General features: G+C 37.7%; 1 pseudogene; it reads right to left on the bottom strand.

Moving 5' to 3' along the window:
- Positions 1-8,369: 8,369 nt before the first annotated feature.
- LOC129678917 (26S proteasome non-ATPase regulatory subunit 11-like) overlaps positions 8,370-27,121 on the bottom strand; it is a 49,781-nt pseudogene continuing 31,029 nt past the window's right edge.

Here is a 27,121-nt window from a genome sequence, read left to right as displayed (position 1 = left end):
TTCTTCTTCTTCTTCTTCTTCTTCTTCTTCTTCTTCTTCTTCTTCTTCTTCTTCTTTTCATAAATCAATACTTTATTTGCTTGGCTAATACACTATTTATTCCAACCTGGTGTTTTAACTAAGAGATTCTTTATGGATAGCTGCTGGTCCTACCATTACAGGATATATGCTTTGTTTTTAAATTAGAGCTGGCTTTTTGTTTATAAGCCCTCCCCATTAGTGAAGTAGGAAGTCTACAATCCTGTTTTTCTGCCACCAATTGCTGTAGCAGACATCTCAAACTGTCTATTGCATCACCTGTTGAATCATGACTACAGGAGAAAACATAGATACAAAGCCTGTCCAATGAGACCCAATTCAGGGATTTGGAATTTTTTTTTCATTTTTTAAAAATTATTTTTATTTTTTTATATTAATTACAGTTTATTTACTTTGTATCCCAGCTGTAGGCTCCTCCCTCATTCCCTCCCAATCCCACCCTACCTCCATTGTCTCCTCCCTGCCCCTCTCTAAGTCAACTGATAGGAGAGGTACTCCTCCCCTTCCATCTGATCCTAGCTTATCAGGTCTCTTCAGGACTGTCTGCAATGTCCTCCTCTGTGGCCTAGCTAGGTTGTTCCTCCCATGGGGGGGTGGGGAGGTCAAAGAGTTAGCCACTGAGTTCATGTCAGAGACAGTCCTGTTCCCCTTACTAGGGAGTCCACTTGGATACTGAGCTGCCATGAGCTATGTCTAAGCAGGGATTCTAGGTTATATCTATGTATGGTCCTTGGTTGGAGAATCAGTCTCAGAAAAGACCCCTGTACCCAGATATATTTGGTCCTTGTGAAGCTCCTGTCCTCTCCAGGTATTACTAACTCCTCCTTCTTTCATATGATTCCCTGCACTCTGCCCAGAGTTTGGTTATGAGTCTCAGCATCTGCTTTGATAGAGTCTTTCAGAGGCCCTCTCTGTTAGGCTCCTGTACTGTTTCTTGTTTTCTCCTACTTCCAATGTTCATTCCATTTGTCTTTCTGAGTGAGGATTGATCATCTTACCCCTAGTCCTCTTTTTGTTTAGCTTCCTTAGGTGTACAGATTTTAATATGTTTAGCCTATCTTATAAGTCTAGTATCCACTTATAAGTGAGTATATACCATGTGTGTCTTTTTGCTTCTGGAATACTTCACTCATGGTTGATCATTTCTAGGTCCCACCATTTGCCTAAAAATTTCATGATTTCCTTGTTTTTAATTGCTGAGTGGTATTCCATTGTATAAATGTACCACAATTTCTATATCCATTCCTGCGTTGATGGATATCTGGGTTGTTTCCAGGTTCTAGCTATTATGAATAAAGCTGCTATGAACATGGTTGAACAAATGACCTTGTTGTGTACTTGAGCATCTTTTGGATATATGCCTAGGAGTGGTATATCTGGATCTTGAGGAAGCGTTATTCCTAGTTGTCTGAAGAAATGCCAGATTGATTGACAAAGTGATTGTACAAGTTTACATTCCCACCAGAAGTGGAGGAGGGTTCCCCTTTCTCCACAACCTCTACAGCATGTCTTGCCACTTGAATTTTTGACCTTAATCATTCTGATCAGTGTGAGATAAAGTCTCAGGGTCTGTTTGATTTGCATCTCCCTGATGGCTAAGGACGCTGAGCATTTCTTTAAGTGTTTCTCTGCCATTCGATATTCCTCTATTGAGAATTCTCTGTTCAGCTCTGTACCCCATTTTTTAATTGGATTGCTTGATTTGTTGCTTTTTAACTTCTTTAGCTCTTTATATATTTTGGATATCAGCCCTCTGTCAGATATAGCGTTGGTGAAGATCCTTTTCCTGTCTGTAGACTGTAGTTTTGTTCTGACAACAGTGTCTTTTGCTTTACAGAAGCTTTTCAGGTTCATGAGATCCTATTTATTGATTGTTGCTCTTAGAGCCTGTGCTGTTGGTGTTCTGTCCAGAAAGTAGTCTCCTGTGCCAATGAGTTTTAGGCTGTTCCCCACTTTTTCTTCCAACCAAGTTAGTGTCTCTATTTTTATGTTGAGATCTTTGATCCACTTGGACTTTAGTTGTTCAGGATGATAAATATGGTTCTATTTTCATTTTTCTGCATGTAGCCATCCAGTTGGACCAGCATCATTTGTTGAAGATGCTGTGTTTTTTTTTTTTTTTTCCATTGCATGGTTTTGGTTTATTTGTCAAAAATCAAGTATCCATAGGTGTTTGGATTTATTTCAGGGTCTTCTATTCAATTTCATTGACCCATCAGTCAGTTTCTATGTCAGTACCATGCAGTTTTTAGTATTGTTGCTCTAGTACAGCTTGAAATCAGGGATGGAGATAGCTCCAGAAGATCTTTATTGTAGAGGATTTTTTTTTTTTTTTTTTTTTTTTTTTTTTTTTTTTTTTCTAAACAGGTCTTTCACTTGCTTGGTTAGAGTTATACCAAGGTACTTTATGTTAGTAGTGACTATTTTGAAGGGTGTTGTTTCCGTAATTTCTTTCTTGGCCCTTTTGTCTTGGGTATACAGGAGGGCTTCTGATTTTTTTTTTTTTGAGTTAATTTTGTATCCAGCCACTTTGCTGAAGGTGTTTATCAGTTGAAGAAGTTCTTTGTTTGAATTTTTGGGGTCACTCATATATATTATCATATCATCTGCAAATAGAGAAACTTTGACTTCTTCCTTTCCAATATGTATCCCCTTGATTGCCTTTAGTTGTCTTATTGCTCTGGTTAGGACTTCAAGTACTATGTTGAAGAGATATAAAGGGATTTGTAATTTATAAAGCAATAATTTTTCCTAACATTGTTCTTTCTAAAAGATTCACTCATTTTTGTTTTATATATGTTTGGATGTTCTACTTCCGTATACATACATACATATATATATGTATATATGAGCCAGTGTGTGCTCATATATATATATATATATATATATATATATATATATATATATGTATACCACAACCAATCAGGTTCCTGCATTGGTCAGAAGATGTATAATGTGTTTCCTGGAAGTGAATTTATGGAAAATTATTATTCCTCATGTGAATGCTTGGAACAGAACCTGCCTCTTCTGCAAAAGTAGAAAGTGTTCTTAGCTATTGAGCATCTCTCCAGTTCTTCTAATAAAATTTTTAAGCTGATAAACATAAAAGTTTGAGAAATCCAAGACTATAGATAACCATACAATATTAAACACTGGAGAAAATAATGCATACAGAAACACAATAATACTACTTAAGATGCTGGATCAAGCAATGCCTGAAGATAGATAATTGTGATTCATTTTTTTTAAGCTTGCTAATTAATCCTAACTTTTTCTTTTAAGTTATAATGTGTTGTACTTTATATTCTTGAATGGAAGAATTTTGATTCCTTATGTGTTTCTCTTTACAGATGGCTTTTCCCCCTGTTTCCCTGTTGCTACCAAGTAACCAAGATGAAATTCTTTAGCTAGTTTCTCACTTACAATCAATAAACCCGTCTCTAAAATGACTCATCCCTCAGGAAATGAAAGTACTCCCGAGGAAAGGCAAGGTTCACAAAAAGAGGCTGAGTATGCAAAAATATTTATTGACTTTGCAGCTAGCTCCAGGCAATTTACCTTTCATCTTACTTTATATGATGCATAGAGAAAGAATATTTATTTGGAAATATTCGAGGTGCATGTGAGTGAATTGACACATTCTGGTACCTTATAGAAACTTCTTTCCCTCCTTTTTTCCTTCATTTCCTATAAAGATGAAAGTGTTTATTAGGCATTCTTGCATCAAAATCAGCTTACCCAAAATGAATCCATTGTCTTTCTATAAACAGCCTTTGTCCTGTTGTTTTTGTTTTAGTTTGTGGTTTCCAATTATAAACATTTTGCTCAAATTACTTAAATGAGAATAAAACTCATTATCTATCTGACTTAGCTCAGACTGCAAAATCTAAACACTCCAGATTAGGTAGCCTAGGCAACAGACCCACCTTCTAAATTTTCTGATTCTAAAGCACAGGGTTAAGCAGGTGGAGGTTGGGGAGGTCTTTCTTTCTAGCCATAAGCCAGTGTGTGCTCATTGAGTACACATGTGGTAGACAGGAAACCTACTTGTACTTTTTCTTTCTTTACTTAAACGGACCACTAAAGCTAAGCAAGAAGGAGGACCCTGGGTAAGATGCTCAATCCTTGTTCAGAAAGGCAAATGGGATAGACATTGGAAGAGGGAGAAAATAGGGAACCGGACAGGAGCCTATGACAAAGAGATCTGAAAGACTCTACCCATTAGGGTATTGAAGCAGATGCTGAGACTCATAGCCAAACTTTGGACAGAGTGCAGGGAATCTTATGAAGAAGGGGAGGTAGAAAGACATGGAGGGAAAGACTCAATAAGGAGACCAACATAGCCAAAAACAAAAACAAAACAAACAAACAAACAAAAATCTGAGCCCAGGAGTCTTTTCTGAGACTGATACTCCAACCAAGAACCATTCATGGAGATAACCTAGAACCCCTGCACAGATATAGCCCATGGCAGCTCAGTCTCGAAGTGGGTTCCCTAGTAAGGGGAACAGGAACTGTCTCTGACATGAACTCAGTGGCTGGCTCTCTCATCACCTCCTCCTGAGGTTGGGGGCATCCTGACCAGGCCACAGAGGAAAATAATGCAGCTAGTGCTGATGAGGCCTGAAATGCTAGGGTCAGATGGAAGGGGAGGAGGACCTCCCTTATCAGTGGACTTGGAGAGGTGCATGGGAGGAGATGAGGGAGGGAGTGTGCTACTGCTGGGATATAAAGTAAATAAATTGTAAGAAGTAAATGTAAATAAATTAAGAAAGCAAAAAAGGGGCTACTAATCTCATTTTGAGATCCTACCATCATGAACTCATTTACTTCTAATTGCCATGAAAAACCATGTTTCCTCAAATTGTCACACTGAGAGAATACCATCAAGGTTTCATTGCAAAGGAACAGAAATCTTCAGCTCATAATACTTTCCTACATATATCAAATACAAACTTCACCTTTCACTTAATTTCTAAAGACTTTTGTGATTCACTGACATGCTTATTTCCACAACTGTTGGTCAATCATTTGTCATTCCTCTATCTCAATGTCATAGTACATTCTAATTTGGTCTTTTTGCTTGTTTTATGAAAATCTACTGCATAGATTAAAATCACCAATCCGATTTTGAAAAGAAAATAAAAGCCAGTCAGATTCAATGAAGATGCGAAACCTGGTATAACAAAATCTTTTTACAAAATAAAAATTTATTACCAAAACCTGAAAGGATAACCTGAAAAAGGTTCTAAAGAAAGAGAAAAGAAAGCCAGCAGGAGGAAGGCAGAAGGAGTGGGAGGAGAAAGAAAAGACAGGGGATAAGAGGAGAAAACAATGGCAAAAAGAGAGGTGCAGGCACTCACTGGCCCACATGGAATCAAGGAACTGCACTGGGAGAAAAAAAGAATGCTAAAACAAAGCCACCCCGTCCTCTTGCACTCTTTATATTTCTTTTTAATTTTTACATTATGGTATTATTTATTGCATAGAAGTAAAACATAAGTAAACAGTTACCTAGAAATATATGTGGAGTATTAACATTTTCTTACATGCACAGAACCAAAATGGTCAAAATCAATGTGAATTGTTTTTCTTTGTTTTCAAATTTAATTTTATTTATATATTTATTTATTATAATTTATTCGCTTGTATCCCTGTTGCAGACCCCTCCCTTGTCTCTTTTCTAGTCCTATCCACCCTCCCTCTTCTACCCCTATGCCCTTTCCCTAGTCCCCTGATAGGGGAGGACCTCCTGCCTTTCTATCTGACCCTAGCCTATCAGGTCTCATCAAGGCTGGCTACATCATCTTCCTCTGTGGCCTGTCTAGACTGTACCCCCAGGGAGAGGTGATGAAAGAGCTAGCCACTGAGTTCATGTCACAGTCATGTAACCTTTACTAAGAAACCCATTTGAAAATGAGCTGCCAATGGACCTCCTTTGAACAGGCAGTCTAGTTCCTTTCCATGCAATGTTCTTGGTTGGAGTATCAGTCTCTGAAGGCCCCCTGGGCCCAGGGATTCTGGCTCTGTTGTTCTTCTTGTGGAGTTCTGCTCCTCTCCAGGTCTTTCTATCTCCCTCTTTTTCCGTAAGAATTCAGGCGCTCTGCCCAAAGTTTGGCTATGAGTCTCAGAATATGCTTCCATACCCTGCTGGGTAGAATCTTTCAGAGATCCTCTGTGGAAGGCTCCTGTCCTGTTCCTTGTCTTCTCCTACTTCTGATGTCTATCCTGTTTGCCCTTCTGCATGAGGATTAAGCATTTTCCCTAGGATCCTCTTTGTTGTTTAGTTTCTTTAGGACTATTGCTTTTATTGTGTTTATTCTATATTATATGGCTAATATCCACTTATAAGTGAGTATATATCATATGTGTCTTTCTGCTTCTGGGTTACCTCACTCAGGATAAACTTTTTTAGTTCTCACCATTTGCCTGCAAATTTCATGATTTCCTTGTTTTTAATTGCTGGGTAGTATTCCATTATGTAAATTTACCACATTTTCTGTATCCATTCTTCCTTTGAGGGACATCTAGGTTGTTTCCAGTTTCTGGCTGTTAGAAATAAAACTGCTATGAAAATAGTTGAGCAAATGTCCTTATTGAATGGTAGGGCAACTTTTGGATATATTCCTAGGAATGGTAAAGCTGGATCTTGAGGTAGTAGTATTCCTGATTTCCTGAGAAAGCGTTAGATTGATTTCCAAAGCGGTTGTACAAGGTTACATTCTCACCAGTATTGGAGGAGGGTTCCCCTTTCTCCACAACCTCTCTAGCATGTATCATCACTTGAGTTTTCGACCTTAGCCATTATGATGGGTGTGAGATAAAACCTCAGGGTCATTTGGAGTTGCATTTCCCGAATGACTAAAGATGCTGAGCATTTGTTTAAGTGTTTCTCTGCCATTCAATAATCTTCTATTGAAAATTCTGTTTAACTCTGTACTCCTACATCTGTGAGATGTAGGGCTGGTGAAGATCTTTTCCCAGTCTGTAGGCTGTCATTTTGTTCTGATATCAGTGTCCTTTGCTTTACAGAAGTTTTTCAGTTTCATGAGACCGCATTTATTAATTGTTGGTCTTTAGAACCTGTGCTATTAGTGTTCTGTTCAGGAAGTTGTCTCATGTGCCAGTGGGGTCAAGGCTCTTCCCCACTTTTTCTTTCAAGAAATTTAGTGTTTTGGTTTTATGTTGAGGTCTTTGATCCACTTGGACTTTACCTTTCTGAGGGGTGATAAATAAGATTCTATTTGCATTTTTCTACATGTAGACCTCCAGTTAGACCAGCACCATTTGTTGAAGATGCTGTCTTTTTTCCATTGTAGGTTTTATCTTCTCTGCCAAAAATCAAGTATCCATACGTGTGGCGTTTATTTCTGGTTTTTCTATTTGATTCCATTGATCCATCATTCTGTTTCTATGCCACTACCATGCACTTTTTTATTACTATTCCTCTGTAGAAAGAGAGTAGAAAGGAAAGCAAAGAGGGGAAGAGAAGAATAGTTAAAACACTGACATCTAATTTAGTTACTGTGTTAAAAAAAAAAGCCTCATGCACAGCAGGGTCCCTGAGGGCTGTGGGCCCTCACTGTTCCCTGTATAGCTGTAGTAAACACTGGCTCCTGGACTTGTTCCCATTCTTTCACAAGTCAGAGCAGAGCCATCCATGTACTGCTGCTGCAGTGGAGATGGCCTAGCAGGCCCTTCAGCTACTCTGCTGGAGCCATTGTCAGAGAAGGAAGGTGGACAGGCCAGATGGCAGGGAAAAAAAAAAAAAAAAAAAAAAAAACAAAAAAAACAAAAAACACCAATCAACTTGTTTTAAATAAAAAAAGAAAACAGCACTTTATAATTCTTACATAGTTGTTTGTTTTGGCTCAGTACAAACAGAATAAAAATTCGTTGGTTTTGTAGGTCAGCAAACACCCAAATCTGAAAAGGAGGAGAGGTGGCACCCAGCAGGTGAATGAGGATCCCCAGTGGTTGGCAGGGTTCATGGCTTTGAGGCCCTCTCCCAGGAGGCAGAGAGCACAGCTTTAGGTAGTGTAAACCTTTTTCTTTCTTTCTTTCTTTCCTTCTTTCTTTCTTTGTTTCTTTCTTTCTTTTTTTTTTTTTTTTTTTTTTTTTTTTTTTTTTTTTTTTTTTTTTTTGTTAAGCAATTTCTCCACTCCCATGTAGAACAGTGCTGATTACATGAGAACTGGTTGCCTATTGCTGGATACAGATGCAACAATGAAGGTTAAAAACTTTCTGAGAGAAAAGAATCTCCCAGCATTTCCCCAAGTGTTCACTCCCTTGCCATACACACTCTCCAAAGGACCTCTATAGATACAGCTCTATGTCAGCTTCTCGGCTTTGTTGTAGAGGCAGTCCACTATTTTCCTCATGCTCTGAATTGTTTCCAGAGCAGCTTCGTAACTTTTATCTACTGGGGGTTCATCAAAATTGATCAGAAAGCCCTCTCCCTGGTCCAAAATCCTGTGAAACTTCTTGTCAAGAATCATCTGTGATAATTTTCTTTCCACTTTGGCCTTGCAGTGTTTGATGAGGGTAGATATATGTTCAGTCTGTACTCGGGAAAAAGGTTCAATGGCCTGGATCAGATTCTGTTCCAGTAGGTTATTGTATAATTTGGCCAAATGTGTGTTGATAGTTGGATCTTCCCGGAGCTCTACCATGTAGTCTGTGAAGGTCTCTTCAAAATCTGCCAGTGATCTGTTCTTGCTAGCTTGAGCCACACATTTCAATGCTTCTGTCTGCCTCCCTGAATATGATGAAGTAAAAGCTTAAGGCCTGGACATCATCTGGGGTGTTGAGCACGATTTTGCACAGCAACATGTACTTCAGAGATGTGATGGCCTTGAGGCTATCGATGGAATCATAGCCTTCAGATGCCTCATAGAAATATGAGTAATCAATTTTCCAGTTCTTCTCCTCTGCTGCATGAGTAATACCTGACTGCATTTTCAGGGTGGCCTGCAATTTAGGGGGGCAGTAGATGGCATTTGCTGTCATTGAAACAGAGGTTAAGGCAGCTCGGGCTTTCAGCAGATTATTCAGAGCATGGTACGTTTACTCTCTAAAAGCTGTACTGCCACCAAAAGGGCTTTATCATCCATCTTTTCAACTCCCAAAGCAGCTGTGAACCAAAATGTAATGATTCCTGGGTACCTTTTAGCATCAAAATACAAAGGCACCAGGCTTGCCTCCAATGCTTGATGTAAAGTAGTTCTTTTCTCTGATTTGGCCCATTTGTGTTCTCTTTAAGAATACCTCATTCTTCTGTTAATTTCTTTCCTTTTCTTTTTTTTTTAAATTTAGTTAACTTAGAGCACAATGCTGGGCAATGATTACTCCATCCTAATCCTCCAAGCCCACATAGTTTCCTACCACTCAGATTTTACCCATTATACTTGCTTTTAGTAGTATCTTAGGTCCCATTCATCTCTCCTTGTGGTTACAAGTCCTCTCCTCCTGACTCTGCTCTCTCACTCCTCTCACTCCTCCTACTCCCTTTTCTCTCCTCCCCTCTAGACAAGGATGTCCCGCCCTATTCTCTCCATTGCACAGCATTGGCTGATGGTTTTATTGAAAATACATTGCACAAATGGTGTCATGTTTACACAAACTTGAGACAGGTGATGCAGTGTCCAGGTTGAAACCAGAAAGTGGGGAGAGAAATTAGCAGTTGAATGGATGAGGGTAGGTTGTATACATTCCACAAGAACATTATACCAACATTTCCCCCCCTTAAGTCCAAAAAAAGGCTCTTTTCTTTTAAGACAATAATAATTATAAAACAATTATGAAAACTGTTAGGTGAGATGTACATGTGCAATGTCCAGACCATGAACATTTGGCAACTTAGGAAAAAGTATTTGACTAATTTCTTTACAGTACCAACCACCTTTGAAAATCAGAAAGCAATATCTGCCTTTATATAGGAAGTCATTTACACGTATCATATTCATGCACTGCATTTGGCATATTAGAATTTTGTTATATGGCTATTTCTCCCAGTAGACCCATTTATTCCAGAAACTCAATGTGTAGCTTACTGTGGTGATTTGAATGAGAATGGTCCCTATAGGGCCGTGTAGTTGAATTCTTGGTCACCAGGGAGTGGCTTTCACTTTGTCAAAGGATTAGGAAGGATGGCCTTGGAGGAAATGTGTCACTGGGGTTGGGCTTTGAGGTTTTAAGAGCTCAAGCCAGGCCCAGTGTCTGTCTCTTTCTATTGCCTGTGGATCCAAAGTAGAACTCTCAGGTACTTCTCCAGTATCACGTCTGCCTGAATGCTGCCACGCTTTCCACTATGATGACAATGAACTAAAGCTCTGAAATTGTAAGCCAGAGTCAGTAAAGTGCTTTCCAGTAAATGTTGTTTTTATTTTCTCAGAAGAGGGGATGAGATGAGAGCCATGCCCAAAAGTCACTAAAATACATGGCTGTAGCTAAACAGAGAACATTTCTACCTAAACATTCATAGGCCTGGGTCTGGAAGCGTCTATCCTCCGTATAATCTAAAGTTCTGTAAGTCTGGACCTTGAAGGTCTAAGCTTCCAGCCTTTGTATGCTAACCTAGGCCTAGACTCTTTTCAGCATCCAAGACTTACTGCTAATTAAGTTCACTGTTTATAGCTCTTTCTGAACTCTGGATGGCTGGTTCAACTCAGCTGTTCCAGCTTAAAACTTCTCCCCAACCTGACTGATTCAAACTGGCTTCTCTCAGTTTCTCACTAGATTGCTTTGCTTGGGAAAACTGCCTCTGAGCTCCACAAACTGAACTTCACAAACTCAACTGTCTTAATTGAACTGCACCAAACTGTGCTGAACTATACTGTACTCCCAAACTCTACTGTACTGTCTCCACAAACTCTCTTGCTTTTTCTCTGAACTGCACTTAAGTAGCTTCTCATTCCTGTCTGTTCTCCTGAAAGTTAGGTGTATACTATCTCTGACTCATTCTGTCAAATCTTTCTCTGATTTGTCACTTTGCCTCTCTGTTTGGGATTAAAGGTGTGTCCTAAAAGTGTGTTCCTTCCAGAGGGATAAAGGGTCTATATTACAGCCCCAGCCAGAGGAATTAAAGGTGTGTACTAAGGGCATGTCTGTTTTCCAGATGGATTATACAAACCTGTCTTTGCCAGAATAGCCATGTGGCTGGATTAAAATTCCTCTACACTTTTCTTTATAAGAGTTGTCATGAACATCCAGGTTGTTTCCAGATTCTGGCTATTTCAAATAGAGCTGCTATGAACATGGTTGAGCAAATTTTCTTGTTGTATAGCTGAGCATACTTTGGATATATTCCTAGGAGTGGTAAAGCTGGATCTTGAGGTAGCACTATTCCTAATTTTCTGAGAAAACACAAGATTGATTTCCAAAGTGGTTGTACAAATTTACATTCCCACAAGTAATGGAGGAGGGTTCCTCTTTCTCCGCATCCTCTCAAGCATGTGTTGTCACTTGAGTTTTTGATCTTAGCCATTCTGATGAGTATAAGGTAAAATCTCAGGGTTGTTTTGATTTGCATCTCCCTAATGGCTAAGGAGGTTGAACATTTCTTTAAGTGTTTCTCTCCCATTCAATACCCCTTTATTGAGAATTCTCTAAAACCCTGGCATAGACCAATATCCAAGTGTGTCCCTAGTAAGGGGAGCATGGGCTTTCTCTGGCATAAACTCAGTGTCAGGCTCTCTGATCACCTCACCTGGAGGGTGCAGCTTTGCCAAGCCACAGAGGAAGACAGTGCAACCATTCTTGATGAGACCTGACAGGGTAGGGTCAAACAGAAGGATGGGAGGAGGACCTCCCTTATTAGTGGACTAAGGAAAGGGTGTAAGGGGAGGAGAGGGAGGGAAGGTGGGATTAGGAGGAGATGAGGGAGGGGGCCACTGACTGGATACAAATTGAATAAATTTTAATAAATGATAATAATTTAAAAAATGTTTTTTAAAAAAAGCTGTCATAGGTTGAAGTTTTTGTGGGTGGTTTGGTGTTCCCCTCCCTCTGATAGGATTCTAGTCTAGTTAGAGTTCAGTCTGTACGGTCTCTGCTACTAGGAGTCTCTGCTTGAGTGCCCCTCATATCCTCCCAAGTGCATATCCTGATTTAGGTCTCCAGCTTGTCACAGAGTTATCCCACTGTCAGTTTACCTTTTCTCTGTAGTCCTTCTGTCCTCTTTCTTTTGCTCTCCTCAGGTCTGTTCTCCACCCTCTTAACTCTCTGCACCCCATTTCTTAACTTGTTCCCTCTTTTCAGCCAATACCTCTGGTTATTCTATCTTCCAAGTGAGATTTATGAATGCTCCTTTGGATCCTTAATGTTACTTTTCTTCTTTGAGTTTATGCCTCATAGTATGCATATTCTGTACTATATGGCTAAAATCCACTTATAACTGAGTACATACCGTTTGTGTCTTTCTAAGTCTGAGTTACCTAACTCAGAATGACCTTTTCTAGTTCTATCTATTTGCCTGCAAATTTCATGGTTTACCCTGCCTGCAAGATGTGCAGGGATAAAGATAGAGCAAACAGAGCAAAGATTGAGGGAATGCTCAACCAATGCCTGGCCCAACCAAAGGCTCACCATATCAGAAAGTGCCAATCCCTGACACTATGAAGGAAGCTTAGATAAACTTGCACACAGGAGCTTGACAGAGTTGTCTCCTGAGACATGCTTCCCAGCAGAAACTCAAAACAGATGCTGAGCTTCACAGCATTGGGAGTCTTATCGAAAAGTGGGAGGAAAGAGAAAAGGAACTGGAGGTTACAGGAGCTCCACAAGAAGACCAACAGAGGCAACTAACCAGAGCCCAGACAGGCTTGCTGAGACTGAAGCTTCAACCAACGACTATGCATGAACTGGACCTAGGCGCTTACAAAGATGTAGCAGATGGGCAGCTTAGGCTTCATGTGGGTCCTCTAGTAGGGGAAGTGGGGACTGCATCCGACATAGACTCACTTGCCAGCTCTTTGTTCACTTTCCTCTAGCTGGACTGCCTTGCCAGGCCACAGGGGAAGAGGACATGCTAATACAACTTGATGGGCTAGGCTGGATGGGAAAGCAAACTTCCCTTTTCTAGAGAAAAAGGGAGAAGGAAGGGAGGGAGGGGACTGTATCCAGGATGTAAAATGAAAAATAAATAAATAAATAAATAAATAAGATTTATCATAGTCGTGTTTTCTCTTTACAGCCATTGTACACTGACTGTGACACTTACTTTAATCTTTGCCATGATGTAACTAACACAAACTAAGCATTTACTGAAATGATTGAATACATAAGGTTTTCACCATCCAATAATCTAGTATATGAGTTCATTATATATGTTGATTGCTTAGTTCTCTTTTTAGATTCTCGATTTCTAATGGGACTTAGAGAAATGATAATTTAGAGAAACATAAGGGAAGACCATGTTGACCTTCAACTGACAGATTAGACTGCAACTTATTGATTAAAGTTGTGAATAAAATATCAACTTAACAAATTAGAAATTATTAAAAATATAAGTAAAGCAGATATTCATGAAAAGAGTGAAACTGAAAATCCCATTTTAGGAAGATGATATAGTGTAAAAAGCAATGTAACAGCATAAATTAAAACACCCACAAGCATTTCGGGCTCTCCTTGCTTACCCTGACTCTACACCAAATAGTATTTCTAAAATTAAAATTATGATTTTAAGTGATGTAACAACAATTAAAGAAAAAGGGGTCATGATATTGAAAGAGAAGAGGGTGATGGGGGTGGCGGTAGTGGTGATAGTACATGGGAGGGTGGGAAGGGAATAAATACAAGAATGATGTTTTATTGTAATTCTAAAAATAAAAACTATCAAAAAGAAGTTTCTAACTGTTGTTGTGTTCTTAAACTTAATATATATATATATATATATATATATATATAAATAAATGAATAAATGCATTGAGACTGAAGTGCATAGTTAATAGAATGGATTCAGAATACCAGCTATTAGTTTCATCAAATACGTAACTCAAAAAAACCCCATATATTTTCTCATGCTCAGAGTCCACATGTATCTTTTAGACTAACCGTTATTGCTGATTGACATATTGCTGTTAACTATTTACTGTAGTCCATTATTAATATTAAAAATGTATTATTTGTATTAAGAATTATGACCCCTTGACATATGATTCTGTTTAACCTGAAGTTAAAGAGTTTTTTCTTGTTTATTTTTTGTTTTTTTGGAGGCTAATAGTTTATTCTTTTTCTAATTTAATTTTTTTATTATTAGTTACATTTTATTAACTTTGTATCCCAACTGTATCCCGCTCCCTTTTTCCCTCCCAATCCCACCCTCCCTCCCTCATCTCCTCCTTGCCTCTTTCCAAGTCCACTGATTGGGGAGGACCTCCTCCCCTTTCATCTGACCCTGTTTTATCAGGTATCTTCAAGACTGGCTGCAAAGTCCTCTCTGTGGCCTAGCAGGACTGCTCCTCCCTTAGGGGGTGGGGAGGCCAAAGAGCCAGTCATTGGGTTCCTGTTAGAAATAGTCCATGTTCCCCTTACTATGGGAAATGAATTGGTTACTGAGCTACCACAGGCTACATCCGAGCAGAGGTTCTAGGTTATGTCTGTACATGGTCCTTGGTGGAGTGTCAGTCTCAGAAAAGACCCCTGTGCCCGTATATATTTGGTCCTTGTGGAGCTCATATCCTTTCCCCATCATACTAACTTCCCCTTCTTTCATATGATTCCCTGCACTCTGCCCAAGGTTTGGTTATGAGTCTTTGTATCTGCTTTGAAAACACTGCTAGGTAGAGTCTTTCAGATGCGCTCAGTAGACTCCTGTCATACATCCAATGCACATCCCATTTGTCTTTCTAAGTGAGGGTTGTGAAAATTCTATAATTTCTTAACCTGTAAATCATCTCTTCAGCCCTCATTTGTGATCTTATTAGTGATGTGTTGCACATGTTAGAGAAGAAAAAGTATAAAACAAAAAGACTGTGGGTAAAAATGCAGTTTAACATTTTGTTAGTCTGTTGATTAATAACTGCTATTTTATTACTCTTGTGTTTATAGTGAAATTTGATGTAATTTTTTCTTACCATAAACAAATGGACATGCTTATATCTAAACAACTATATCATTTCTTAAATTTAATATACTGATGCATACTTAAATGTTCATTATATTTTAATGCATATTATATTTTAAAGGAGAGCAATAGCTTATATAATATATTCCAGGTTTGTAGGATAATTGTTTCATTTCATTGGAGCACATATCATAAAGTGGTTTCATGCAACACACTTTAGTAAATGCTACATGACTTGAATATTTACTGAACTATATAAGGAATGTGAATTTTAAAAAGCAGAGCCAGAGCAGTGAAAACAAAAAACAAAGTAAATAGTTCGGAGCAAACTGATTTACTCATAAACATCTTCCTATCTGAACAAACAAAGTTTGCTGATTGGTTTAGCCACAATCAGCAAACTTCTATAGGATTTCAGAGACTCACCTTCATAGTCACAGATACTCTTTTTAGAAATTATGAGTATCCAACAAATTGTTCAAATGTCAAAACTGGACAATTTCTTTTCTGGAAGTAGGTTTTTATACACTTGACCATGATAGAATTCTGAAGAACTATTTATATTCTTTTTCATTGATTGCAGTACATCTAGTTCAACAACCTATACCTAGCATTTAATTTTAGGAATGCTCAATGACGTATGGAAAGGAACAACCATGTTATTACTATTACATGGGGACTTTTCAGCACGAGTGTGGTCTCTGAGGTACATTCCAATAGGCCACTTTTATGTGTTAGCTCTACGATTTTGATAATGCACTCTTATTTCCCACAATCCACACATTTCATAAAGCTTTATTAAAGGGCAAGACTGAAACATAGGACATGGGCAACTGAGTTGCAATTTAGCAATCACAGAACAAAGAAACTTGACGGAAATGTAAGAGTAGTCATTTTTTTTGGAACCACGTTATTTGAGCTTAAATTGCATTGTGAGGATGTGCAAAACTAGAATTACATTAAAATTTTTAATATTTGCTGTAGTTCTTGCTCTACTTCTTTTACTATTAGCCTGCATTAAGCATGGACTTTTGATTTCACTACTGTGCAAATGTTTATGGAGCACCTAGAGAGGGTGAGGCACAACCTTAGGGGTGGTGAAGGATTCAAAGATTAGTGATGTTCAGAAGAAAAGCAGTGAAACTATACCAGCTTCATGAAAAATAAAAATTGGATGACAAGACATAAGAATGGTACTTTTCTGTTTTAGAGGGGACTTTCTGTGAGTCTATGGAGGTCACTCCAGCTGTGACTCCTACCAGTAGGGGATATGGAGACTGAAGTGACCATCGTGTGTAACCAGGCAGGACTTCCAATGGAGGGAGGGGAGCAACAACCCACTCACAAAACCTTCTACCCAGAATTTGTCCTGCCTACAAGTAGTCCAAGAATAAAGATTGGACAGATATCAAGAGAATGGCAAAACAATGACTGGCCTAGTTTGAGACCCACTCCATGGCAGAAAGCCAGCCCCTGACACTATGACTGATAATCTGCTGTGTTTGCAGAAAGAAGCCTAGCATAACTGTCTTCTGAGAGGTTCCATCCAGCAGCTGATGGGAACTGCTGCGGAGACCCACAGCCAAGCAATTGGCCTAGATTGGGGAGTTTTGTGAATGGGTGGGAGGAAAGCTTGAAGGAGCTGGGGGGGATCAAGGACCCCACAAGAAAACTTACAGAGTAAACTAACCTGTGCCCATGGGGACTCACAGAGACTGAACCAGCAACCAAAGAGCATGCATAGGCTGGGCCCAGACCCCTGCACATATGTAGTGGATGAGCATTTTGTTCTTCATGTGGGAACCTCAACAATTAGAGCATGGGCTATCTCTGACTCTGTAGCCTGCCTTTGAATCCCTTCCACATAGCTGAGGTGCCTAGTCTGGCCTTAAGCGGGAGAGGGTGCATGTCGTCCTGTGTGACTTGATGTACCTGGGTGGGTTGGTACCCATGGGAGCATTTCCTTCTCTGAGGATAAGGGGATGGAGGAATGGGGGAGGGGCGGGAGGGTAGGACTGAGAAGAGGGAAAGAAAAAAAAATAGGAGAGGGCTGTGAGGATGTCCCAGCCCAATAAGAATAATGCTGCTGTGTAAGCATTAAACCCTAATTTTAGACCTCCAGCATATGCACAAAATGTCTGGTAAATTCGAATGTACCAGAAGTCGTATTGCTAGGAAATTGAATCCCTAGGGTTTATTGGTAAGCGCGTCTACACAATTCAGTAAACTCTAGTATCATTGAAAGATCTTGTCTGAAAAAAAAAATACGGTGGAGCTTGCCTTTGTTTTTGTTAGTTTGTCTATTGTTGTCTTCTTTGTTTAGTTCATGTTTTGGCAGTCATGTTGGTAAGAGTGTCCGTCCCGGAGCTCTTGACAGGAAACAGAATCTCACAGCAAATTTTGTGATCCTTCAGTCCTTAGAATCTTGTGCTCACTCTTCAGCAATGATCCCTGAATTGTCTTATAGATGTATCATTTGTGACTGGGCTCCACAACCCTATGCTTTGAAGGTTGTGCTTTCCTGTAGTGGACAGTGGACACACACACACACACACACACACACGAGATTTTGTAACAACAACTAATTAAAAAAAGAAGCTTGATAGGGGAGGCCTTTTTTTCTTTCTATCTGATCCTAGTCTATTAGGTCTCATCAGGAATGGCTGCATTGTTTTCCTTTGTGGCCTGGTAAGGCTGCTCCCCCCTCAGGGGGAGATAAATAAAGGGCAGGCCAATCAGTTCATTTTAGAGACAGTCCCTGTTCCCATTACTATGGAACCCACTTGGACACTGAACTGGCATGGGCTACACCTGTGCAGGGGTCTTAGGTTAAATCCATGAATGCCCCTTGGTTGGAGTATGAGTCTCAGTAAAGACCCTTGTGCTCAGATTTTTTTTTGGTTCTGTTACTCTCCTTGTGGAGTTCCTGTCCTCTTCAGATACGCTACTATCTCCCACTTCTTTCCTAAGATTCCCTGCACTCTGCCCAAAGGTTGCCCATAAGTCTCAGCATCTGCATTGATAGTCTGCAGGGTAGAGCCTTTCAGAGGTCCTCTGTGGCAGGCTCCTGACTTGTTTCCTGTTTTCTCCTTCTTCTGATGTCCAGTCTCTTCGCATTTCTGGATAGGGATTAAGCATTTTAGCAAGAGTCCTCCCTCTTGATTGGTTTCTTTAGGTGTACAGATTTTAGTAGGTTTATCATATATTAAATGTCCATATGAGTGACTATATACCAATGGTGTCTTTCTGCTTCTGGAACAGCTCACTCAGGATGATCTTTTCCAGTTCCCACCATTAACCTGCGAATTTCATGATATCCTTGTTTTTTATTGCTGAGTAATTATCCATTGTGTAAATGTACCACCATTTCTGTATCCATTCTTCAGTTGAGGGGCATCTGGTTTGTTTCCAGCTTCTGGCTATTACAAATAAAGCTGCTACAAAGACCTCCCCTATCAGTGGACTTGGGAAGGGGCATACATGCAGAAGAGGGAGGAAAGGAAGGACTTGGAGGGGAGGAGGGAAGAAACTACAGGGGGTATACAAAGTGAATAAGGTGTAATTAATAAAGAATTAAAAAAATAAGGATGGTAAACATTTCTGGGGCTTGTAATCGTCAGAACAGTGTTAGCCTCCATCCTATCACTACTTTTTATAAGTACTCTTCAAGTCAAATATGATTAAACATGGTGAATTATTCTGAATAGCAAGGAAATTTTTTTAAATGTTAATAAATTCACAATTCAAAAATAAAGAAGAAGCTTGAATTTGAAAGAGGAAGAAGAGCTGTATGTGACAATTTGGAGGGAAAAAGGGAAGGGAAAACAATGTAATTACATCAAAAAAATAAAGAAATAATTAAAATATGATGTAGTAAAATACCAGTGAAATCTGTTCTCCACAGGCAATGACACTCATGTGCATGCATAATTTCATGCATGTGTTCATACACTCATAAATCACACACATGCACACTCACACTCACAAAGAGAACAAGAGGGGGAGAGAGAGAGGGAAAGAGAGACAAAAAGGAGGGGGGAGAAATTTTAAGAAAAAAAATAGGAGACTGTAGTATTTGATGGATGTTTAAACAATACAAAAGACCTTGAGAGCTGTGGTGAACAGCAATCTTGATGCAGAGGGACAACTTCACCAAATGAAAGACAGATTGTGTCCACTGTGAAGAACGAAAGAAAACCTTGTAAAATCTGTTACCTTAAAACTCAGGTTTAAAGTATTGTATCTCAGTAAATAAGGCAGCAGTAAATAAGCTGTCCAAAGAACAGCTTGAGGAGTTTAGATTTTCATAATCTCTATTTTTTTTCCAACAATTGCAATGAAAAGTATTATAATTAAAACTGGCCTGCTTGCTAGGCAAATTAGTTTTTGGATGAGTGCTCCCATTTTAATATTAAGACTCATTTCTAGAGTTTTCTGTACTGAAACTTTGGAGCTGCTGGAGACAAGGGTATTCTTCAATGGTGGAACATATGAAGTACAGAATATATTATCCATTGGTAGAGAAATAACAGCTAAAGAATTTTGAATTACAGAAGGAATATATAAGCATATGTGTATATATACACACATATACACATACATAATATATACATACACATATATAGAACAGTATATGTATGTCTGTATATATATATATATATATATATATATATATATATATATATATCAGTAAATCTTTCCAATAGTGTCTGTGAAACAGGTAAAGCCTGCTTCAATATTCAGTTGTGAAGGTGTCTACTTGTTCTTTTTCTATCGTATTTGGCTTAAAACACACCAGGCCACATGAAAATGACTTGGAATTTCATTTAAGATAATTTAAGAGCACTTCAACAAAGGTAGGAGCTTTCTTAAGTTTTCTTTACACTTTAGATGACATTCCCTTTCCTTTTTTTTAATTTTATTTTTTTCTTATCAGTTACATTTTATTAACTCTGTATCCCAGCCAAGTCCCGATCCCTCATTCCCTCCCAGTCCCTCCCTCCCTCCCTCATCTCCACAGTGCCCCTTGACAGGTCCACTGATAAGGGGGACCTCCTCCCCATTCATCTGATCCTGTTTTATCAGGTATCTTCAGGATTGGCTGCAAAGCCCTCCTCTGTGGCCTAACAGGACTGCTCCTCCCTTGGGGGGTGGGGAGGCCAAAGAGCCAGTCATTGAGTTCCTGTTAGAAATAGTCCTTGTTCCCCTCACTATGGGAAACTAATTGGTTACTGAGCTACCACAGGCTACATCTGAGCAGAGGTTCTAGGTTACATTCATACATGGTCTTTGGTTGCATGTCAGTCTCTGAGAAGACCCTGTGCCCAGATATATTTGGTCCTTGTGGAGCTCCTATCCTTTCCTCATCAGACTAACTCCCCTTCTTTCTTATGATTCCCTGTACTCTGCCAAAGGTTTGGTCATGAGTCTTTGCTTTTAAAACACTGCTAGTTAGAGTTTTTCAAATGCGCTCAGTAGACTCCTGTCAATGTTCAATGCGCATTCCCTTTCCTAAAGCACACTTGTTTTTTAAAAGCCTAGAAGTAGATGAGTACTTATTGGGGGATAAAATGATAATACTTAAAATTTATTGGTGTTATATCATACTAAACAGGAAAAGCCTACTCTGCTAAATGCCTTTATGTCTTCTCTCACTGAATGCTCAGCTGTCTACTAAGGTGGGTACTTATTGTTCCTACGGCTGAAGGTATCGATCCCTGCAGTAGAAATGGGATTCTGAACTCAGAAATGTGAATTGAGAAGTGCTTTCCTATGTCATTAGGATCTAAATATTTCTAGTACCGGGTAGCTCACTGTTTTAGGAAGTGAAATGTCATACAGTGAGCCCACATTTGTTCCCATTTGAGTTAGTCCTATAGATATAATTATTCACCTATTTGGAATAAGCGAAAACAAATTCATTTCACACCACAATCCTTCCACATCTATCTTTTTCATTTTCTTTATTATAAGCTTTCAATTTGGACGATGCTATTTTATGTGCAAGTACTTTAGGATTACCTGTTACAATTGCAGCCAGTCCTGAAGATACCTGATAAGCCAGGGTCAGATTGGAAGGGGAGGAGGACCTCCCTTATCAGTGGACTTGGAAAGGGTCAGGGAGGAGATGAGGGAGGGAGGGTGGTTTGGGAGGGAATATGGAAGGGGAAGGGGCTAAGGCTGGGATACAAAGTAAAAAAACCTGTGATTAATATAAAAAAATAAAAATTATTAAAAAATAGGCATATAATTTCCCACAGTTTAATAGTTACATCTAATAAAAAAATCTATCATTCTAGAATTTTAATACTGTAGTCTCTTATTACATCTAAGTTTATAGCAGTGAAAAATTACATTTGTATAAAACAAAGTTAATAGAACTTAGCTTAAAGAGTATTAGGACTAACAAATTAACACTCAAGAAGTTTTTATACATTATATTAATTTTATGTATTTTTATTTCCTAAAACTTGTTTTATACTACAAAAGTTCTCTGATTTATTTTTATTTGCTATTTATTTTCTTAGTTTATATGCTACATTTTCTACTTTTAACTAATTTTCAAAACTACTTTTATTGTATTTTGTTCAGAAAGCTTACTGAGCCATTGTATTTAGATTAGGTTTAATATTTATTTATTTATTTGGAGGTTCAGTTACCAAAACTCTTACTAGTAGAAAAATCTGTTGATCAAAAATTAGCTGAAAATAAATATGTTGAAGCCTTAAAACATGATTACTATTTATGACAAGACTAAAACATTACACACACATGCTATTTTTTTTTATAACAGAGTTATTTAACCCAAACTTGAAATCACTGATTTATCATAACTGTAGTAACAATGACTCAAACATTTCTTGGTCTAATCTCTATTTTTTCTCTTGTAGATTCAGTTTATTTTGTGAAAGCATCTGTATTATTAGACTGTATGAATGATCTGTCTTTTGTTTTAGCTGAATATTTTAGTAAGATGCATTTGGTACTTTATGACAACTGAAAGGGATAGACACCTCGTGAATCCATTACTTATGACAAAAATGTGGCCAGAATTGTCTTCTGCATTCAAGTCTATTGTATGCTTTAGTAACATAGTCCTGCTTTCAACAAGAGCCTGCATCGCAGTATAAATCTAGGATGGTCCATTGGATTGGCAGCATTTGACAGTCCTTGGAATTTCTCTGAAAGATTCTCTAAGACACTCAATTAAGAACGATGGCATTTCTCAGCTGTGTCACTTTTTACTGTCTCATGCTTTATTTCTAATGGAATTAAAGACAACTCAAATAATTTGAAACACAGAAAGCATGCTTAGCTCTGAGGACCAAAATCTCTAAGGTATATTTGCTCTAACAAAGTTAGAGAAATCTTGATGTTCACTGTCAACTTCAAATCTCTGTCAGGCTTACTAAGCAAATGTTTTACAGATCACTTCCTATTCATTAAAATGCAGAAGTAAATAACATTTTAAATAATGGCAACTTTCAATCTCTCTTACATATTTATTCATGCCTGGAGAGGCTTTAATTATGGATCAGTGGAAATAGATTGCTGCAAAGAAAGTACACTTCAGAGCAATCAATGATGATCTTGCACAATTCTTGGGTAAAAATAAAGCATTTCCCTGAAACATCCTAATTTCTCTAGGATATTTTCATTCTCAGAAGAACAATATTATTTTTATATTGGACCATCTTTAAATATGTTCAAGTTCCTGTATATTTTTTAAATCGAAAAGTTCTCAAAATGATGGTGATTATGCTCTGCAATTCACCATGTGTCTGGTAGGTTTTGGATAAACTTGTTAAAGCTTCAGTTATCTGGGAATAGCAACCTCAACTGAGGAAATGTCTCCAGATTGCATAAAGGCAAGTTTGCAGGGCATTTACTCGGTTGGTGATTGATATGGAACCCAACCCCTTGGGCTGGTGAAATCCCTTGATAGGTTGTCCTGCCTAGTGTAAGAAAGCAGTCTGATAATAGCTTAGGGACCAAGCCAGACTACAGTGTTCCTTTCTGGTTTCTGCTTTAATTCCTATCTCTAGTTTAATGGCCTGCTTGAGGTACTGGTGTACATCACTGATGGGCTGTAATCAGGATATGTAGGATAAGTAAATCCTTTACTTTCTACTTCATATTTAGGCAAGTGTTTTATCACCTTAATATAAAGTGATAGAAACTCACAAATCTCAGAAGTTTCTGAAACTTGGAGGATTCACAAGACTTCTTCTTGAAGCCATATAAGCAATAGTATTTTTCCGGGGGGTGGGGGGGACTCTTTCTACCAATCTGTCTGCAAGTTGTGTAGGAAGCTCCAGGAATGAGGCTTTCAAGATTTGTTGCTCATGTGTAAATGTCTCATCCATACTATTGCAAATAACTTTGACACAATCACTTATTTTCTATGTTAGCTTTCAATATAATTGTTTACTTGGTCTGTCATTGCTGCCCTATTTTGGGTGAATAGCTGCTGGTTCACGTTGTGTGCCAAGAAAACTCTCACAACATACTCTATCATAACCCTGGTCACTGTGTCAGACTTGGTTTATTTTTTGCTATACTCAAGATACCATTTCACAGAATCCAAAATTCATCTCACCTAGAACAGAAAAATAAAGCCTATTGTTAAAAAAAGAGGATTTATCTTTAGCATCTTTCCTTTCTGGTAAATAATCCATGGAGTTCATTGTTTTCCAACTGAACTGTAAAATTTTGCCTACGTTTAGATTAAACCATTTAAATATTTTTTAAAAAAATTAGCATTACTAGTTGTTAGCAAACAATAATGACAATGCCAAAGTATATATTATGAGAAGTGAACCATTATCAGTTGGTGCTGATACAGGGAAAATATTAGAATAACAACTTCCTTATCTCCAAAATGAGAGTTAATGATGCAGCCACTGGATCTTCTGAATTCTGTTATGTTGAGAGTAAAAAGGTGTCACAATAGAAGCTGTGAATTGTCTTCATTCCCTTTCATTTTTCTAGGTTTTGCATCCTTGTTGTCTGTAGTGAGATATTTGTTTTAACTCAAAGTGAATCATGCCTTAAGGTTAAGGTTCTAAATTCATTTCTCAATTCTGTGCATAAATCGTAATTTTTAGAAAAAGCAGGATTGGTTTTCTTGAAGTAATGTTAAAGTCAATGCATTCTTGTCAACTTTTTTCAAGTTAATGTATGGCTGAAAAATGGTCTAAATGATATAAAAATATTTAATATGAGATGTTACTCAAGTGTTTTTCATGAGGACTATCTGTAGAAATGTAAGCCAGGCAGATCCAAGATATTAATATTCAGGGAGTCAGTGATCTTATACCCTGAGTCAGGAATAATATGGAGATTTTTTTAACTGGAAAAATAATCTAAAATATGTGCGATGATCTCAAATCTGAAATCTATTAGAGAATTTAAGGTTACTTTAATACTACTTTAATACTACTCTAAAGTGTAGTATCTACACTTTAGATACTACCTGTGCCTGATTTCACATCAGAATCTGTGCAACTTTACTTCTTAAAGTTTCTTCGCTGAGACAAGTTATGATATGGTTCACTTTAAAGATAAAGTATATACTGACATGAACCAGCCACAAGAGGGAAGTCTTGGCTATATTAGAGGTAGTGCACATACAGGGAGGGGTACACTTATAGGAAAAATACCAAATGAAAAGGAAAAGTGATTTTGCTGTTTTGTAGTTCTTAAAGCATGATGTTAAACCTACCTGAAGGAATTATTTGTAGGTTTAAAGTGTTATTATGCCTTATTAAAATGCACAGTGATATTTTCTTTTATTTGCTTTGAAACATACCATTTGTACTTTGGATAGCTCAATATAAACTGATTTAAAATATATGTGCACATATGTGCACACATATATAATTACACACACATCTAATGTTATGGACTCAGTGCAATTTATGAATGTGAGTCTTTTTTCTTACATTTTAGGTACATGAAAGGTATCCACTAATTATCTGTGTTATTTATTAGTGGCTTTTCAGACATGAATTCTGACATCATTTTGTCCTGTGTGAGCACGTAGAAATTCAGTTCTAAATTAGACAGGAAATAAATGAAAAGAATAAATCCATTTCTTCTAAGATGAGCTATCAGACTATGTAGATTCTCACAGTGAAGGGAGCACTATGTGAATATTGTGCTTTAGCATAGTATATTTTCGTTGAAAGGTACTTGGCTGAAAGCTTTTTTTTTTTAATTTCTTCTTAGGTTGTTTTTGTTTGGATTCATTATAGCTCACCAAATAATCAGTCTAACACAGTGTAATTACACAATCCAATTAACACATTATCTAATGAACAGAATATTCCAGCAATCTCTATCAGAAAGTGGTTGATGGAATTCTGAAATTGTGAATTTGTTTTCTGAGAGCTTTACTGGTGACATCAGTAAGAAGCATTAAACACTGTGCAGTCTCTGTTCTGTCATCTGAGAGAGCACACTGTTCTACAACTTTTTAGTAGAAAAATATGGACAGAGTGTTTGAACATATGAAATTTCTTAATACGAAGGGATAAAAGAGTGTTATAAAGGTATTTAGTAAGTATCACATATACATGGATTACTGTTTATTACATTATTATTACATTACTATTTCCATCAAAAACTCTGTGCTTTGAGGTTATAGTCATTTTGAATATACAATAAATTTTCAGAAATTATATTCTTAAGCACTTAAGGCAGAATTTCCCCTTAACCTGATTTCTATATCTTATTGAAGTTAATAATCAGTTCATCAAAAGTAAAAAAAAAAAAAAAAAAAAAAAGTATGCCCTTGGTCAGACTTAACCTCGCTTTTATGTTCATCTTTAGTAAACTAAAGATTATTTTACTGAAATATGGTGTTAAATTATATCATTTGTATTATTGATCATATTATATAAACATATAAACTATATGTTTCATTGTTGTTCTGGCTAAAATCTTATTTATTGTGACTTTTTATCATGTGAGATGTTTAAAAACTGTACGTATATTATTTTATGGCATGAAATACACCAATTCCCTATTTGAATGGAATGAACTTACTATAAGATGTCTCTTTTCATTTGTTTATTTGACCACACATTGCATTTAGCAACCACTCTTTTTCCAGAAGCTCTTACAAGCAACAGTCATACATCGTTATGTTTTGCTTCTGTTTGGATGGATCACTGACAAATAGTCCTGTTGTGATTACACTTTTATTTTAAAGTGAAAAATCGATACAGGAATCATTCTTAATACGTCTCTGAAGTTGGTTTTCATCATTAATCAACAATATGGTGGTAAAGGAGGAACATTTAGAGAAGACATGGACGGTTTAAACATAGTTTTAACAGACTTGGCAGGAGAGATAAAGGATGTACTTGTTTTTCCAACAGTGTACGGAGCCAGATAGGATTCCAGATCAGAACCTTTACTCTTGTTTCAGCCTTTCAGAAGTGAACTGAAGCTTACAATATTGCTTGCTATAACAAAACATTAGGCAGAAACAACTTAGAAGAGGAATCATTTATTTGGCTCACAGGTTCAGAGGGTTCAGTCAATGGTTGCTTGGCTCCATATGCTCAGGCATAACATCGTTGAGGCAAAAGTAATAAAGTAGGTCCCACATTTCTTTGTGGACAGGAATCAGAGAAAAGAAGCACCTATAAACAGGCCAAGATAGAGCCAGCATCAGACCTGAGTGATATCCTTTTTCTACTTCAACCCCACATCTCCTACCATGAATGTCATCATATAAAGGGCCATCATAGGACTACCTATTCATCCATCATACCAGACCTTCTACTTCTGAAGGTGTTCCTCACTAGTCCTCAAGCCATTTCTTACCTCAATGAAGCTGAAGCTGACAACATAGACTGTACATCACATGCATTCAAATGTAGGCACGATGCAATTATATATATATAATATATACATATAATATATAATATAATATATTATTAAATATAATATAATATTATATTATATACTATATATATAGATATATCTGATATATCTATCTATCTATCT

The sequence above is a fragment of the Psammomys obesus genome, unplaced genomic scaffold (assembly GCF_907164565.1).
Source record: "Psammomys obesus unplaced genomic scaffold, mPsaObe1.curated_primary_1811, whole genome shotgun sequence".
NCBI classification, from domain to species: Eukaryota; Metazoa; Chordata; class Mammalia; order Rodentia; family Muridae; genus Psammomys; species Psammomys obesus.
Note: the sequence above shows the minus strand (reverse complement) of the source record. Positions and strands in the feature narration are given on the sequence as shown.